General features: G+C 43.7%; 1 long non-coding RNA gene across 2 annotated transcripts in view; it reads left to right on the plus strand.

The window, feature by feature from the left end:
* LOC106509954 (uncharacterized) overlaps nucleotides 1-6,800 on the plus strand; it is a 31,299-nt gene extending 24,499 nt beyond the window's left edge. For both annotated transcript variants that reach the window (XR_014843363.1, XR_014843362.1), the window contains exons 3-5: nucleotides 224-3,141; nucleotides 3,539-3,718; nucleotides 6,090-6,800. This is a non-coding gene — a long non-coding RNA (uncharacterized LOC106509954). The remainder of the gene's footprint in view (nucleotides 1-223; nucleotides 3,142-3,538; nucleotides 3,719-6,089) is intronic.
* The last annotated feature ends 733 nt before the right edge of the window (nucleotides 6,801-7,533 follow it).

Raw genomic sequence — 7,533 nt, forward strand, 5'->3', positions numbered from 1 at the left:
GGTGTGTGTGTGACCTGGTGCACCATGAGTTTTTCGAGGATACAACTGATACCTATCCTCTCTGAATCCCGGGCACAGAGCAAGGCGACTGGCACAGACTTAATGCATGATGGTTGACTAAATGACAGGTATTAGGCTTTTGCTAAGGATGTATTTTAGGTTTGACTCTGCTGCTATTGAATGGGATGCCTAAAACCAGCTTTTTTGCCTCTTTGGGTTTCAGGATGCTCCTGTTGTATGATTTGACGAATCTCGGAATTCAAGTATTTGTGTAGCCCTGGGTCTAGAGAGAGGCTGACATTCAGTGAAGTACCAGGTTCAAATAATTAGAAGACTTTAATTCAGGTCAGTGCTTTTCAAACTTTAGTGTGTATACTAAAATACCTGGGGATTTTGTGAAAATGCACATACTACTTCACTAGCCATGGGGCAGGAGGTGCTGCGATGCTGCATTGTTAATAAGCTCCCTGGTGATGTCAATGAGCTCAGCCAGTGGACCACACTGGAATCGAACGTACTCCCAGGTGAGGGGGAAGATGCTGCTGGCCCACGAATCACACTTGGGAGTAACAGGTCCTTGGGCTATATCTGCATGATTCTGAAATGACCTTCTGAAAAATTTCACTCCACAGCCTGAAACAAGGGATTAAAAACAATTCTTTGTGGGCTAAAAAAATAAGATTCTGAGCATCAAACATGGTCTCTAATCCCATCTCTATTCCTTCCTAACCATGTTACCTCAAAATTCTTCATCTTAGTGTTCCGATCTATAAAGTGGAATAATAACCTTTATCTCAATTAGGAAGACTCACGGGGCACGAGAATTCAATAGGCGATGTTGGCACTGCGATAGCATGCGGGTAGTGCTTAACACGGGCTAACTCGCCTTCTACTGACACAGCAGCTCCGGAAGTCAAGACGTCTCAGGAATTGTAGGTTTCTTTTCCTCTTCACACAGAGGAAGAAGTTAAGCTGTATGGGAAATACAGTACCTTTCACTTCCTTTCTTCAGGGGCATGAAACCCCCAGGTGTGTCTGGGTACAGACTCAGTGCGAAGAAAAGAGTAAAAGCGAGAAGCTCTCGGAGGGCGCTGACTCACTCTCCTCAGGGAAAAGCAGTCGACCTGTGAAGCTTTGCAGGGAAGATGCTAAGGCCAGTTTGGGGGAAACGTGAAGTGAAAAAGACAAGAGAAAGACACAGGAACTTCCCCTACTATTTACCACCTTACAATGCAAGCCTTCTCTCTTCATTCTCTGCTTTCAGTACTGAGCTCCGAGTCCTGCTAGACTAATATTTAGACACATTTTGCTTTGATAATTAGGATGAAGGGAATAGGACAACTTCATATTTGGGGCTCCTGGAAGATCAGATGTGAATACAGATATTAGATCTGGATCCGTGTGTACCGTGGGTCCCATGGAGCAACCTCCATAGTCATTTCTCAGGCTCCTAAATCAGGAGCTTCAAAGGTAACTCCTGGGGTGATTTTTAGTGACTTTCCATCAGTGTGGGTGTAATTGGCATTGTCAATTTTCCACTGGCTTCTTTGTATAGTCTTCTGGTTTCCAGGTATCCACTGGACTTGAGCTGACCCTAGACTGATCTCATGGCATCTTTGGGGGACCTGAATCAACAGCTTCCAGCTCAGGTGTGTGCATGCTCCATATTTAGCTCTTCTATAGGCTACCCTGGCCAATCCTAATCAGGAGTTAGGAAAACAATCTGATTAGGGATATAATCCTGTGACCATCTGCTTGATTTTTCACTCCCAGCAGGAATTTGCATTTTAAAAGAGGAGCTTCCTAACATAAATGAGCCTTTCATTTTGTGAGTTACTACAATGACTGCTCGCTGTACAAATTCAGGGAATTGGAAAGCATACGAATGCACACGCCTAAATTTTGCCTTCTGAAGATCTACATTTGACCTTGGGCATCTCTAGTTTAGAAAGGTTTCCAGGTGATGCAGATGCCCAGTCAGAGTTGTAAATTCCTGTCTATTGGTGAGTAATTGCGGGATATTAGAAGTTACTCCTTTGTCCATGCTTGACTGAAATATCCATTCAGTTATCCATGGCTGTGTAATAAAAAACCCCAAGACTTAATGAATTATGCAAAAATGACTGAATAGTTCTCAGGATTCTATACACCGCCTGGGCTCAGCTGAGTGGTTCTTCTGCTCCACAGAGTATCAGCTGGGTCACTCATTTGGCTGTACTCAGCTGATGTCTGGACCAGGCTGGGAGATCTGAGAGGTCCTCCCTCAGGTCTGGAGGGTCTATTCTCTTCCACGCAGCCTCTGCACGTGAATGGTTTTTCTTAAAGCGTGGTGGTTTCAGGACAATGACAGGTCTTACACTGTTACTAGCTTCAAGAAGGAAAGCAGGGAGTTCCCGTCGTGGCTCAGTGGTTAACGAATCTGACTAGGAACAATTAGGTTTCAGGTTCGATCCCTGGCCTTTCTCAGTGGGTTAAGGATCCGGCGTTGCCGTGAGCTGTGGTGTTAGTTGCAGACGTGGCTCGGATGCCACGTTGCCGTGGCTCTGGCGTAGGCTGGTGGCTATAGCTCCGATTAGACCCCTAGCCTGGGAACCTCCATATGCCGTGGGAGCAGCGCCCCCCCCCCCCAAAAGGAGAAGCAGAAGCTTCCTGCTTAGAAGTGGTACAGCATTACATCCACTATATGCCTCCCCAGGGCTTAGGTGGATACAACACAGATGGCACGTTTTGATGGACAGAATGACAAGTGCATACTGGGAGGGAAGGAATAGGTGGTATCATCTTTGGATACTGCTGACCACAGCATCTTCCTGCCTAAAGAACAGGAATCTGAAACATAGCACCTACCTCTGAAGACACTAAACAAAATGCACAAAATGTCTATTTGGACCAGAAGGAGCATTTGAGACTGTCAGTGGCTGTCTTCAAGGGTTCAGAGAACTGATGTGATTCCCTCCTCTGCTATATTTCTGGAAAAGCAGTTCACCGACCAACTCTAACTAGAGGAAACTTGGGCTGACACTGAACATTCACTTCGTGCTTTCCCAAAGCCTAAGGGAGCTTTGTGGAAGGGAGGCATGATCAAATGGAAAGAACATGGCTTTGAGCCTAACAAAGGGTTTAGACTCCTCCGCCTGCCAGGTGAGACTTTGGGTGGGTTACTTTCCTGAGCCTCCGCCTTGTCCTCAGAATAGTGCCCATGGGACCTTTTCTCAGGCCTTTTGTGACAACTACACGGTGATGATATATGCAGGTGTCAACTGAAGTGTTTAACAAATGTTGTATCTATTGCACTCAGCAATATTTCTCGTTCTTTAAAGACCTCACTTTGCGAAAATACTGAAAATCACAGGGAAAAGAAAACATTCTGTCAGATACTTAGGAGAGAAGGAGAGGAGAGAGAGCAAGGAGCTAGGTAGATATTTAATGAGTAAGGACATTTAATTTACAAGGTACAGGTTCATTTGTTGGGTGAGTCACCCGAAAGAATGTGTCTGATATTGATAAGCATCTTGTGTACTTTCATTTTCCAAAACAGTGATTCCACCTCTCTTGGAACAGTCATATCTGCTGAGAAGTTTAAGGAAGGAACCTTGAGAAAGCATCAGAGGTGGCTTTGGAGGTGGAATCTGAAGAAACTAGAGGAGAGAAGAAAGGAAGAATGGATTACAAAAGATGAGCAAGACGCCTGGAATTTCACACGTACATCATCTCTTTGGTAATGAAGGGGAAATCCCAGGATGCATCACTGCCCCAGATAGGCCAGTGCATCCCTGACCTATTGAAACGAGATAGTGGAAAACAAGGACCGAATTATTTCCCAAAACACCCTTTGATTCAGTGTAGAACCCCAGTTTTCCATACTTCCGTCTAGACTGATGCAATTATACTCTGCTTCCTAATGCACAGCTCTGCAGTTAATAGGAACGAAGAATACCCATGATCTGGTCTCTAAGGGTCCCTAGATAGAAATCAGGAGGACTTTTTCCCTATCTAATACGTAATTCTTGGGATGAAAAAGATAACTTACAGGGCAAGAAGGAAGAGGGCTAGGATGAATTAACGTGTATACTGTATGGCGGCTGCTAAGCTGGGTACTTCACCACGTTTCTCTCATTATGTATTTTTATACCAACGATGCAATAACAGCACTGAGAAATAAAATATTTCCTGCCATATCAGTAAACAAAAGATGTCACAGTCATCAAAGAGTGCAGCCACCTCCAAGGGTCAGCAGGTGAGCCCTGAGAGCACTCAGGAAGGAAAGAATACCTCCTATCTAGCAGCCAGCAGACTGCAGCTACTCCCAAGGTGAGGCCTGAAGAAATTCAGGAGAAACTAGGGATCCTGGCCCCAGAGAGCTGAGGTGCATATCGAAGGAGTGATTTCAGTGAGCCCAGACCCAGCATCTCTCCATACTTGGAAAAGTGCTAAATTCCTTGACTTGAGATGTCTAGTTTTCTGTTATTGGCAATGCTCTTTTGTTCCTACTACCTGCCCTTGGTTTCAAAACTCCTATCTAGCTTCCCCTTCGCCTCCTCAGAGCAGCTTTCTCAGGATTACTTGAAATGCTGCCACTGAGCTGAAGTCCTCATTTTTCCCGGAATAAAACTTAGCCCTCAACTTTTAGGTTGTGCATATATATTTTTTTAGTCGACGGCACTATTAGCCATATTTTATGAGGCATAAACTGAGGTTTAGAGAGAAGGTCAGTCAGGTAAAGATGAATTTAGGAGTTCCCGTCGCGGCTCAGTGGTTAACAAATCTGACTAGGAACCAAGAGGTTGTGGGTTCAATCCCTGGCCTTGCTCAGTGGGTTAAGGATCTGGCATTGCCATGAGCTGTGGTCCTGCATTCACAGATGCAGCTTGGGTCCTGCATTGCTGTGGCTCTGGCGTAGGCCGGCGGCTACAGCTCCAATGAGACCCCTAGCCTGGGAACCTCCATATTCCATGGGTGCAGCCCTAGAAAAGACAAAAAAAAAAAAAAAAAAGATGAATTCAAAGTCCAAAGTGTTCATTCAATCAGAGCCTTTGTTACGTAAAAGTAAGATAAAAAAAATCCAAGATGTGTCATAAGTCTTTTTGCCTCAAAGAGAAAAACCTAGTAGAAATATAACCTGATAAAGTTGACTCTTTCAGAATGTGTGGCAGAAAATTTTGACAGAATTTTAGAAAGACAAAGGTAATCTGAAGGATTCAATTAGGTTTGATTTAATATATGCAAGGAGCCTACCAATAAATAATACTACCCACGCTCTTCACCGAATTGTCAACTGCAAAACCCCAGTACATATTTGGTCACAATAAAAAATGCTACTTTAACAATTCCCAGAAAGAGGGATTTTTAAAATTACAATTTTCTTTTTTTATGTTGCAATTTTCTTTCCATAATTTAGGAAACCTAGGAATCAAAGACCAAATTCATAGAATTTGCCCAACAAACAGAAAAATAAAGCAAATAGTTTTATAAAGCTCAACCACTGGAAAAGTATAGGATACTCTGACATAAACCAAGGAGCAAAGAAGTAAAATAGAAATTAAATCTTATCTAGGAACCCATGAAAAGATGATTACTTGTTATCAAACCTATGGGATATCAACCTATAATTAGAGGGGAATGTATAGCCTAACACGTTTTCGTTATTTCATTGAAAAGGAATGAATACTTTCAATTAAGATTCCGGGAAAAAAAAGACACGTAAACCATAAGGGAATACGTGGGAACAGACAAATGCAAGAGGTGAAATTCATGACATAGAAAACAGTACAGTAGAAAAGAGAGAGAAGCAGATCCTGGTTCTTGGAAAAGACCAAGGCAGGAAATTAATCATGGTGAGCTTGATGAAGGGGAAAAAAGGTGTTCACTTCATTTGCTCTGGGGCACAGAGTGTAAAATCTATAATTAAAGTCTTGCCTGTTTGCATCCAGAGCCCTGTCTAAATACAATATTCACAATGAAAAGGATCAAGACAAGTAGGATGTTAATAAACTGACTTGAAGATGGTGATCAAGGTTGTTCAACATTTCCAAGGTACACGGGCTATAAGAAGTTCAGATGACCTACATCCTTCTTCTTTTCCCTCGCAGGGTCACAGAGAAAGCCATGCTTGATTAACACTGAGGATTTGCGTGCGACCTATGGCTGGTGTCCAATGACTTCTCCCATTTTCATAACACTTCTGTAATGTTGCCGTCAGTGGTGAATATATGACATCCAAGGAAAGGTGAGGCCCTGACACTAAGAGGAATACAATGACCAGTCCAAGAGGACAACCCAGAACTGGACTTCTGGGGCCTGACTGAACTGGATTGAGGTATCGGACACACTTTTACAGAGGCTATTTAGGAGGTAGATTTTATGAGCCTCATTTTGCCAATGATAACACTAGGGCACAGAGAGGTTCAGCAACCCGCCCAAGGCCACACAGCCAGGAAGGAGCAGGATCTGACCCCAGGCTGCCTGACTCCGGAGCCCATGCTTGCAAACATTCCACTGAACCAGGTCGTAATCCCTGCTGAATGATTTCAGCTCTCCTGCTGTCTTCCCCCACCTCACTGTCTCTCGATGGACGTTCACATTTCCCGGCTGGCCCAGAAGCTGCGATAGGGTGTTATGAGCTGTTAGGTTAAGAGGGGTGAAGCCCTGTGAAAAGAAAACACACTTGCTCCCCTTCCTCAGCTGCACTGGTCTTTCCTCCAGCTGATCTTTCTCCTGTTATATAAATGGAATGTTATACAAATGTTTCCACCATGAGTTTCCTTTCAAAAGATGAATAAAAGAATGAGGCGTTTTGTTTTCCTTTGTTCCCTGGTAGCACCTATGTTAAGAATTTGTGCTTAAAACATGACTCACTAATTCTTGGAGCAAAGCACAAGGAAGTGAAGGGATCTGATGTTTCTCTGAGATGTAGGCTTGAGCTTGTGTGGGAAAGAAGCAACTGGAACGGCTTAGGCACAGTTTCATTCAAGAATACAATGCTCCTGCTCTTACCTCTTCCCCAACAGCTCCTAACATGACTGTTGTGTTCACGTAGCCCCGTTCGCTTTCTTGTATCATTGTCAAATATTTCAGGCAAGTGATATCTAGTTCCCTTGCGTGTGGGCGTGTGCCGAACTGTTTGAGTTTATAATTATTAACTGAATCATTGGTTTGTTGTTTGATAGGCAGTTTGGTTTGGGAACAGTTATTTACAGAACAAAAGCAGGAGGGAGGTGGTTTAAATATGGTGCATGGTACATAAGCTTGAGAAGTACCTAATTTTTGTGGACTTAAGTATAATAAGCTTTCAACTAAGCCTGAAGCATTTTAATTCCCTGAGCCTATGCATGCTATGGGCAGGCTTTATCCCGTTGGAGGAGTGAGATCTGAATCTTAGCACACAGAAAGACATTCTCAGAACCTGCTTTCTAGAAAGTGAGCCATGTGGGCCACTTCCACTTCCTCACCCCCTCCAGCCCCAGTCATTTGATTGCCTGGAATGTTGGTTTTATAATTCGCTGGCTCCAGGGAGCTGCCTGAATGTCCGTGAGT

This window comes from Sus scrofa, chromosome 4 (genome assembly GCF_054392235.1).
Source record: "Sus scrofa isolate SSC_HxYL_T2T_F1_AM1 chromosome 4, Sscrofa_HxYL_maternal_Yorkshire_Landrace_v2.0, whole genome shotgun sequence".
NCBI lineage: Eukaryota > Metazoa > Chordata > Mammalia > Artiodactyla > Suidae > Sus > Sus scrofa.